Here is an 11240-nt window from a genome sequence, read left to right on the forward strand (position 1 = left end):
CCTCAATAAACCCATAACGCCTCGAACCATTCCAGGGAGGGCGGCAGGAGGGGCGGGCAGAGCCAGGGCCCCGCTCCGCCGCCCCGGCGGCATTTTCCGGCACGCGGCCGCTCCCGGCGTCTGGAGAGGGGCGCGGGGCCGGGAAAGGCGGCGCAGCCCTGCTCCGATGCCGCTCGGCCGCGGCCCGGGAGCGCTGCGACCGCGCCTCCGCCGCCCGCCGGCACCGGCCCCGGCCGCCCTCGGCCCGCGGAGCCGCCTCCAGCCCTCCCCTCACTCACAGACACCGCCCCGCTCGCCGCTCGCTCCCGCCCCTCGCCCCTCCCGCCGCTTCGGCCGGGCTCCGGCTGGGGGGCTGCAGTACCGCCCTGTGCCCACAAGGCGGCAGCACTTGTCCAGAGGGTCCGCGACACGATGGCGGCCCGTGGGGACCTTGACGGAGAGAGGCGTTTTTCGCCCATGCCTGTCGGCTACCGCCAAAAACCCGCACGCTCGCGGTGCTGCTGACCCCACAGCCCGTGTGCACGGCACCAGAACCGCCGCGGAAAATCCCGTCGGGGGGCGCCGGCGTTGCGCGCAATTCAGGCAGTGTAAAAAACAGATACGGGTCCTCGAATTTCAACGTCCTCGTTTTCGCGCCCTCTCGAGAAGGTCAAGCGAGGCCGCGCCACGCCACTCCCAAGATGGCGGCCGCGGGCGGCGGGCTGCAGTACCGCTCTCTGCCCACACGGCGGCAGCACCGCGCCGTCCCCGCCGGCACGGCCTCGGCAGCGAACGCCCCAAAGCGTCCGCGCGGGAAAGAACGGAACAAAAAGCCTGCCTGCGACCCGACAGGAACCGAAAGAAAAAAGCTTTCCTCTTAAACTGCATTGCAACAAGGCTTGGTTTTATATTTTTCAGATTTATACTCACAGTCGGATTGGTAATGGATATTGACGTATAATCGTATTTTTTAAATTTCTTAACATTTATTCCTATTCTAATTTTTATTTCACTTTTATGTTTTTATATATACACCTGTAGACATTGATTATATATTTCCATATTTAGAATGATATCAAACTAAAATGTATATTCATATCTTTTCCATTAAAGCCCTGCCTCCAACCAAATAAAAACAAAAAAAGCCCTTTTTTTAAACGATTTTCGAATATTTTTATATTTTTTTCATCATTATAGTCACATTTGAACTTCTACTTTATATAGATGTATTTATAAATATATTTTATATATATATATAATAAGGTAGCGAGATAGATAAATTATTTTTTAAATTCTATTTTGTACACACTGCTAATACTTATATTTACTTACCTTTAAATTTTCATATAGATCTTAACGTATTTAGGATATATTTCTATACAAAGACTTCTAATTTTATTTTATTTCTAGTCATAATTTTAATAATAAAACCCCTACCTACTACCAAATCGAAAATAAAAATCCCCTTTATTCTAAATTATATTTAAATATTTCTATACTTCTACTTTTGATTTTTACAAGTACTCATCTATTCTATCACAACATATTGAGGTACTATATTTCGATATACAGTATTTATGACATGAAATGCGTTATAATAAGACACATACAGTAAAATACGCATTATGTACTGTATTAATTCCTATTGTTTTATAATATTCATATATCCACATGTATTAATTATACATTTCTGTATGGACATTTATGTTTATAATCGATATTTATATGCATATAAACATATAAAATACTCTACATCAAACAAGGTTATACCTAATTGTAATGGACAGCATTATTTATGTTACATGTTTAATGTATATGTTTTCCATTTACATTTAAAATTGAAGTTTCATATTCCCATTATCATGTTTATGCATTTGTTTTGTTTCATTAGAGTTATAGTTAAAACACTGCAGTTATAATCTAATTCCTAAAAATAAAATGCCAAAACAAACAGCATCAAATTCCCACCAATACCGTCCAAAAAATTCAGAAAGGCTCCACCAGCCAACCAACTACCAGCAAAAATACCCGCACTACACTCCTTTCACTAGCAGCTCTTATCACGTCACAAAAACGAAACAACCGTTTTAAAAAAGACCGATAGAAACCCACACAGCAAATCACAAAAACCACTAAAAAGGAAAAAAAAAAAAAAAAAAGCCAACTGACTTACCGTACTCCAACCCATACAAGAGACCCCCAACGTTTCTAAAAAAAATAATAACCAAAACTCTATCACTACACTAACTCATAAAGAGAACACAGTGCTCCATAAAATTAACTAAAAAGCCCCACCAAATAATTACAGCTATTAAAAAATCGGAACCACGAAGAAACAAAAAAATCACCACCCAAATAAAATAAATACCTAAAGAGATCCACCATGGAAATGCCCATGTTCCCAAAAATAAAACTAATAAAAAAACAACAACCAAATACATCAAGCTACAAAAAAAAAAAAAATTATATTAACAACAACAAAATAAGTATTCCTAACTCAAGAAACAAATATTGCCTAAAACCATCAAAACACAAATACCACCTAGAAAAAAACACGTCGCCAAAAGAGAAACGTAACCACAAACAATATCTCCCAAGTTCTCTGCAACAATGAAACATACACGGCAATCAAATAAGCCAAATGAATGAAACCCCTATAATATAATAAATAAGAATGCACTCATCAATATTAAAAAAAAACCTCACCGATTAACTCCAGGACACTCCCTCAAGCCCACCAAAACAAACACTATGCACTCGCGCTAATAAAAGCCTCCACAACCGAATTAAAAAACGACCCTCTACTTCATGCTCCGACCCAGAAAAAACAGTGTAAACCTTTAGAAACACATCCTTTAAAAACATAAGAACCGATCAAAAAGAAATCCAACAACACTCAACCCAAAAAAAAACCTTGTCTCGAGCACCCGAAGCAAGAACCGTAACAACCAAGAAGCGCCCGGGGCCCTTCTCCTACAGCGACGCCGATCAAAAGCCACCGATCCCAGGAGCTCCTCAGGAGCGCCTCAAAAGCAGCGCAGCGAGGGAGGCTGGAAGATGCGGAGCCGCGCTCCCGGCCCCGGGCGCAGCGCGGCTCCGGCAGGAAAGCGGCTCCTCCGGCAGGCAGAGGCGGCGCCGCGCCGGCAGACCCCCGCCCGCTGCCCCCGGCCCGGCGGGGCCGGCACCGGGCCCGGGGGGCCCCGGCGGCGCCCGAGCCCCGCGCCCGGAGCGGACGGAGCGGCGGCACCGGCCGGCACCGGCCCCGCCCGCGCCGCCTCCCCCGCCCGCCGGCCCGGCCAAAGCTCCGCTCGGCTCCGCACGGCTCGCACCGGCGCGGCTCCGGCGGGCCCGCGGCAGCCCAGCCGCGCCCAGCTCCCCTTCCGCCCCGGCCAGCCCCGGCACTGCCGGCAGGGCTCCGCGCCGGACCCTTCGCTGCCGGGCCGGGGGCAGAAGAAGCGCCCCGAATACAGCGGCACAGCCCGACCCCCGCCCTGCCAGCGCTGCCACGGCTGCAGCTCCCTTCCTCTGCAGCCCCGACACTGACGCCACGCTCCGGCGCTCACCTCACCCCAACAAGGGAAAAGAAACGTAGGCTTCCCTTCAATCGCGTCCTCTAGAAGAGAAGAAAAGAAGCGCCTTGCCTCAAACCATGGCAAAAGGGGGCTTTTTACCTCAGTCCAAACCCCTTAAAAGGGGGGACAACAGGACTGCCCCCTCCAATTCAACCTCAGGATGACGAAATTTCAAAGGGAAAGGGGAAAAGTCCCCGTTATAAAAGCGCACCGGCTCACCTGCTCGGCTGCTGCTTCTCGGCACAAAGGTTTGTCCCTCAGCTCCTCCTTTGAGCAATGCTTCACGTGCCCAAGTGTGTATCCAGGTGATCCCCCGGACCCTGTCCGAAGCGCCCACCGTCCTTCCAGGAGACAGCCCCGGGAGCCCCCCAAAAACTCCTCTCCTCCAGCAGCTCCGTGCAAAAGCCAGCAAAGACAAACCCTCGCCCTAAAATAACCTCCCCCCGGCAGGAGCCGCCCCTCCTCCTCATCCTCACAGCTCACACCTGGGGCTGCTCTGAGCCCTCATCATCCTCACATCAGCTCACACCTGCCGCTGTTGCCACCCTCCAACAGCGTCTCTCCATCTCCAGCACACAGCCCACTTCTCACAGACACTGATCCATTGGAAATCTGCTACGGGTGTTGTCTTTTCTTAATCCATCTGGGTACACGATTAAAGCACGTACATGCATTGATGGTCATTGAGAGAAAGCTTTCCCCTGGAGAAAACAGTCCTTTTGCTGGCACACTTTGATACACCTTTGCAAAAAGCAGAATCAGCACCAATTCCTAAGACCCCTGCCGAGGAACTCAGCCCTCCTTGGGACACCCAAAGCAGCAGACCTCGAAAAAGGAGGGGAAAAGTCAAGCTTGGAGGGGAAAAAGAGGATAGAAGTACAGCAGCCTTTAAAAATGCCTGCACGGAGCAATAGTGGGAACCAGTCACATTTCTTCCTTCCTTGCTTTCTGTGATGACATAAATAGGAAGTAAGAACACGTTAAACAAAAGGCAGAGCTAGGATTTGACAGGTCTTTATTTTGGCAGGCTGCATGGCAAACGCCTCTTCCAGGACTGCGACACGTTTTGGGGAATAGCTGAGAACGGAGGCAAAAGGTGCCGGGAGCCCTTTCTGTTCCCTTCAGCCCCTTGCTCCGCTGGTTTCAGGGCACTCGCTTGGTTCGTTCCTAGAGAAAAACGCTAGGGCATGATTTTCAAAACTACTGCCCGTCCCCAGTCAGAGTTTCCTACATTCGTGGGTACAAATGAGTGGATAGAGAGAGGGCTTCTTTCCAAATGAGTTTAGCCATAGATTCCTGTTCTTTACCAATAGCTATAAAAACGAAACACTTGCCAGGTTTTGGTATTCTACACACACCCCTCCCTGGGAATTTTGGGGCAGCTTTGGGTCCCTCTGCGGGACGGCACCCAGCGTGACTCCCTCCCCTCATTCGCCACCCACCCGCTCTTTTCTTTTTAGTGGTTTTTGTGATTTGCTGTGTGGGTTTCTATCTGTCTTTTTTAAAATGTTTGTTTCGTTTTTGTGACGTGATAAGAGCTGCTAGTAAAAGGAGTGTAGTGCGGGTTTTTTTGCTGGTAGTTGGCTGGCTGGTGGAGCCTTTCTGAATTTGTTGGACGGTACTGGTGGGAATTTGATGCTGTTTGTTTTGGCATTTTATTTTTAGGAATTCGATTATAACTGCAGTGTTTTAACTAGAACTCTAATGAAACAAAACAAATGCATAAACATGAAAATGGGAATATAAAACTTCAATTTTAAATATAAACGGCAAACCTATAAATTAAACATGTAACATAAATAATGCTATCCATTACTATTAGGTATTATATTGTTTGCTGTAGAGTATTTTATATGTTTATATAATATAAATATCCATCTAGAAATGTATAATTAATATGTGTGGATATATGAATACTACAAAACAATAGGAATCAATACAGTACGTAATGCGTATTTTACTGTATGTGTCTTATTATAACACATTACGTGTCATAAATATTATATATCGAAATATAGTACCTCAATATGTTGTGATAGATAAGTACTTGTAAAAATCAAAAATAGAAATATAGAAATAATTAAATATAGTTTAGAATAAAGGGGATTTTTATTTTCTATTTGGTAGTAGGTAGGGGTTTTATTATAAAAATTATACTATACAAAGCAGTTAAAAGTAAGTTGTACCATATCGAAATACTTGTGCTGCAAAAAGCTGATCTATGAATGTGAACGTCAATATTATTGTCCCCTCTATAGCATCCGACGACTGTGTGGGGAGAAAGAGGGTGAGCAGCGGGCTCGCAACAGGCGGAGGGCGGGCAGGGGGACGCGGGCACTTCACTGTTTTTGCGCGCCCTCCCCACTCCCCGCCACCGAGCCGCCTCCCCGCCGCGTCGCCGCCGCTCCCCGATCCGAGCTGCTAGCGCGGAGTCCGCCTTTGCCGCCCGGAACCATTGCCGGGCTGCGCCTCTCCCCTGCCCCGAGTGCCGACGGGCGGCTGCAGTTCGGGCTCTGCGGGGCCCTTTTCGCCGGGAGCCGGGCACGAGCACGGGCCGAGAAGGGGACAGGGGGTCTCCGAGCGGGACCCGGGGCGCCCGCGGGCCCTTCGAGCAGCGCGGGCTCCGCCCCATGCTGCCACGGGCCCGGCCGCGCAGCTCCCGAGCCCCGCCAATCCCGGCCCGCCTTTCTCCGCCCTGTCCAATCCCGGCCGCCCTTCCAATCCGGGCGCGGTTCCTGCGATTTCGGCCCGCTCAGTCGCGGCCCGACTCCTCAGCCTGGCCCCGCTCCCCCGTGCGCTTGAGGCGCCGCTCCCGGCGCCGCTTTGGGAGCCGGCGGAGCGCTATCCCTGCTGCCGCAACCTCGGCAGGCGCTGGGGCCGGGAAGGGCGGGCGGGAGCTCCCCGTCAGGCGCCGGCCGGGATTTCTCCCAGGGAAACGGGCTGACGGCGGGGAGCGGGCGGACCCGGCCCCTGCAATGGCGGCGGCGGGAGCGGCGCGTGAGGGGAGCGCGGGGTGGTCGCGAGCCGAGCGCGGCGGGAATGGGCGGGCTCGGATTGGTGGGGCCGGCGCTGCCTCGGGTTGTGATTGGCTGGCTGGCCCGGCTCTGAGGCATAAGTAGCGCGCGTGGGGGAGGCGGGGGCGTCAGTTCGGCGGCGGGGCTGGAGGCGACGGGAGCTGCGGAAGCGCGTTCCGAGGAGGAGCGCCGCTGCGCCGGGACGGGTCCCCCGCGGCTGCCGATCCGAGGAGCGCTGGTGAGCACGCACGCGACTCCCGCGTCTGCCTGCGGCGGCGTCCGGGGGCCGGCGGTGTCCAGTTGTTTGCGCCGCGCCCTGCCCGGCTCGGGCGGCCAGAGGCTGGTGCGGGGCCTGGCGTGGCGCAGGGGGGACCGGCTGCTGTCACTGGGGAGTAGCCCTTTCGCGCTTTCTGGATTTAAAGTAACATTGAGAATACTGGGAATAAAGCCGGTTGTTTGCTTTCTTACTATTTGATTTTGATTTTACTTAATAATTTTATCTATATTGCATTACTTCATTGTTTTGTTCGTTTTATTAAGTTTAATTTGTTTCTGTTTGTTTTCTTTTTCCGATTTTGATTTAGTAAGGGTTGTGCGGCTGGTGCTGAATCACGGGTTGTGAGGTCACCGGAGACATAAAGGCTCAGGGTGTGGAATAAGGACTTTGGCACGAGTCAAGCCCAAAACAATGTGGAGCAGTGGAAATGCTGGGGCTGGAGTTGGATAAATGCCCTGGGAGAGGGGCATGGAGCCGCAGTGCAGGGCCTGCAGGAGATGCCTGGGGGTTCCCAGCTCCTGCCCCGTGGTACCAAGCAGAGGCTGAGGATGTGGGGGCTCGGAGGGTTCCAGGGCCCACGCAGCAGCACAAGGGTACCTATGGGGATGTGGGAGCAGGGGCCCGGTGGCTATTCCCAGCCCCTGGGGCTGCCTGGGGGAGGTGAGGGGGCCTTTGGGGAGGTGCTCGGCTGAAACCCAGGCTGTGGGGGAAGGTAGATGTTTGGCTTCAGGGCTCAGGGGTCCCTAAAGTTGGGATCCCATTAGGGTGGGTGGGATAGCTGCAAGAGGCATTGACATTATGACAGTAACTGATTTCTGCCCTTATCAACAGCTCCAAGCAGCAGTGAGAAGCAGGAGCAGCTTTTAGATGCAGGCAGTAGGAAGCTGAGGAGCTGGAGCTGAGGCAGCAGAGCCGGAGGACACAGAAATGTGGTAGGGTTCGGGGTAAAACCCCTGTGCAGCTGGGATAGGGAATATGGAGCTGGGATGGGAATTGCATGGCTGGAGCTGAAATTGCTTCAAGGGCTCTGATAGAGAGTGTAGAGCAGTTACTGGGGGAGGGATGGTTAGGATGGGGCAGGAATATGGGCTCAAGAGCTGAACTGAAACCATACAGAGCTAAAGCAAAAGCAAAGATCCTGCCCTGAGAGCCAGAAGCAGTGTTACGTAGCACTGCTGGGAAGGTGTTGAGGAGGAAGTGAAACGGAAGAGATGGCAGTGAAATAAAGCTTGTGGGTGAAGAGCTGAAATCACTGGGGCTGGGAAAGGGGATTTGTAGGGCGGCTGCTGTAATCACTGCAGGGCTGGGAAAGGGGGCTGCACACTCCATAGGATCCGAAGGGCTGGCACAGGGACTGTGGGGTTCTTGCTGCCACATCCCTTTTATGCCTCTGACATGGATGCTGGGGCTGGGCTTGTGACTGAGACTGGATCAGGATGTTTGGTATATATATATTTTTTAATTGTGTAACCAGATGGATTAAGGAAATCGGACACCCGTAGCAGATTTCTGTTGGATCTGTGTCTGTGAGAACTGGGATGCGTGCTGGAGATGGAGAGACGCTGTTGGAGAGTGGCAACAGCGGCAGGTGTGAGCTGTGAGGATGATGAGGAGGGGGCGGCTCCTTCGGTGGCTGATTTAGGGGGTTTTCCTCACATCTCTTTTGCACGGAGCTGCTGGAGGAGAGGAGTTTTTGGGGGGCTCCCGGGGCTGTCTCCTGGAAGGACGGTGAGCGCTTCGGACAGGGTCCGGGGGATCACCTGGATCCCCACCTGGATACGTGGAGCATTGCTCAAAGGAGGGGCCGAGGGACAAATCTTTGTGTCGAGAAGCAGCAGCCAAGGAGGTGAGCCGGTGCGCCTTTGTAGCGGGGATTTTTCCCCTTTCCCTTTGAAATTTCGTCATCCTGAGGTTGAATTGGAGGGGGCAGTCCTGTTGTCCCCCCTTTTAAGGGGTTTGGACTGAGGTAAAAAGCCCCCTTTTGCCATGGTTTGAGGCAAGGCGCTTCTTTTCTTCTCTTCTAGGGGACGCAGTTGAAGGGGAGCCTACATTTCTTTTCCCTTGTTGGGGTGAGGTGAGCGCCGGAGCGTGGCGTCAGAGTCGGGGCTGCAGAGGAAGGGAGCTGCAGCCGTGGCAGCGCTGGCAGGGCGGGGGTCGGGCTGTGCCGCTGCATTCGGGGCGCTTCTTCTGCCCCCGGCCCGGCAGCGAAGGGTCAGGCGCGGAGCCCTGCCGGCAGTGCCGGGGCTGGCCGGGGCGGAAGGGGAGCTGGGCGCGGCTGGGCTGCCGCGGGCCCGCCGGAGCCGCGCCGGTGCGAGCCGTGCGGAGCCGAGCGGAGCTTTGGCCGGGCCGGCGGGCGGGGGAGGCGGCGCGGGCGGGGCCGGTGCCGGCCGGTGCCGCCGCTCCGTCCGCTCCGGGCGCGGGGCTCGGGCGCCGCCGGGGCCCCCCGGGCCCGGTGCCGGCCCCGCCGGGCCGGGGGCAGCGGGCGGGGGTCTGCCGGCGCGGCGCCGCCTCTGCCTGCCGGAGGAGCCGCTTTCCTGCCGGAGCCGCGCTGCGCCCGGGGCCGGGAGCGCGGCTTCGCATCTTCCAGCCTCCCTCGCTGCGCTGCTTTTGAGGCGCTCCTGAGGAATTTTTTGGGTCGTTTTCTTTTGTTCGTAGTTGGTGTATGAGAACGGTCACGGTGTACTTGTTGGTTGTTACGGTTCTTGGTTCAGGTGCTGTGACAAGGGTTTTATTGGATTGAGTTTGTTGTTGGATTTTTTTTTTTTTGTGCGATATGTTGGATGTTTGTTTTGTTTTGATTATTTTCATATTGTGAAAATGATTGTAGTTATCTTCTTAAAGGATATGTTTTTTTAAGGTTTTACACTGATTTTTATGGGTCGTAGCCTGAAGTACAGGGTTGGTTTTTAATTAGGTTGTGGTGGCTTTTATTCGCATGAGTATGTAGTGTTAGTTTTGGTGGGCTTGAGGTAGTGTGCTGTAGTGAATTAGTGAGGTTTTTTTTTAATCTTGGTAATTGCATTTTTTAAATTTTCCGATAGAGGTTTTATTCATTTGGTTTGTTTAATTGTTCTGGACGTTTTATTGTTACCGGTAATTTGGGACTTATTGTTTGTGGTTACATTTCTCTTTTGGTGACGTGTTTATTTCTTGTTGTGACGCGGCAGGCACTCCCCTCGCCGCGGCACCCCGAGCGGTGCCGTGCTGGGCTGCGAGAGGGAAGAGAATGGGCGGCCGCTCCCCCTGTGAAGCTCTGCTGTGGTATTTGTATTTTGATGGTTTGAGGCATTATGGGTTTATTGAGTTAGGAATAATTTTTTGTTGTTGTTACTGTATTTATTTGGGTTTTTGTTTCAGTTTGATGTATTTGTTGGTTGCTTTTTATTAGTGTTTTTTTTTAGGAACTTGTGTATTTATACAGTGGATTTTTTTAGGTAGTTATTTATGTGGGTGCTTCTCTTTTTATTGTCTAGTGGTTTAGGTTTTTGTTAATCTCCTTTATTACTTTGATTTTTAAAGCTAACTTAGCAGAATACTGGTTACTCTTTGAGTTAGTGTAGAGGTACGGTTTTAATTTTTAGCAGCTTTCAGGGTCTGTTGTATGGTTTGACGTTTAGTAAGTTGGTTGGACTTCTTTTTCTAGTGGGTTTTGTGATTTGTTTTGTGGGTTTCTCTAGGGCTGATTTTTATTTTTGTTTCATTTTTGTGATGTGTCTCACTGACAACTGTTAGTGAAAAGAGTGTAGTGTGGGGTTGTTTTTGCTGGTAGTTAGTTCTATGGTGGTGTATTTTTAGTCTCTGTTGTTTGTTTTTGGGTTTCTTTTGTTAAAGTTTTCATTTTGGGGTTAATTTTTAATTATTTTTAAGGTTTTAGGGCGATTGAGATTTTTTTATATGGATGTCCTGTATGATAACAGTTAATTTATTTGCTTTATGTGGCATTGATGGCAGGGTAGAGGACATTTTTGTATAGAATGTGTATTTTAATCATAGTACTAAAATAATACCATGGTAAGAGGGGCTGTGTTTTATTGTTTGTTTCTGAGGTGGTTTGGCATTTTCTTGTAGGTTGGGGTTTTTTTTTGTTGGCTCGTGGAGCCATTCTGGCTGTTTTTGATGAAATTGGTGGAACTTTGATGCTTTTTGATTTTGCTTTTTTTTTTTTTTTTTTTTTTGTGGTGTAATAGTCTTTTAGAAGAATTTGGATGATTTTAAAAGTATTTTTGTTATACTTTTCATCTAATGTTGCTGGATTATTACAGATGTTTTGGAGCTTTATTTTTTTAAGTTTCATTTGGATGAATTTATGCTGGATGGTAGGACTGTGTTCTTATTTTTGGGGCAGTTGGTTGTAGATGTATTGTATGTTTTTCAAGTGAAGGTAAATCAAGGTTTGTA

This window comes from Lonchura striata, chromosome 3 (assembly GCF_050655825.1).
Source record: "Lonchura striata isolate lonStrDom1 chromosome 3, ASM5065582v1, whole genome shotgun sequence".
Lineage (NCBI taxonomy): Eukaryota > Metazoa > Chordata > Aves > Passeriformes > Estrildidae > Lonchura > Lonchura striata.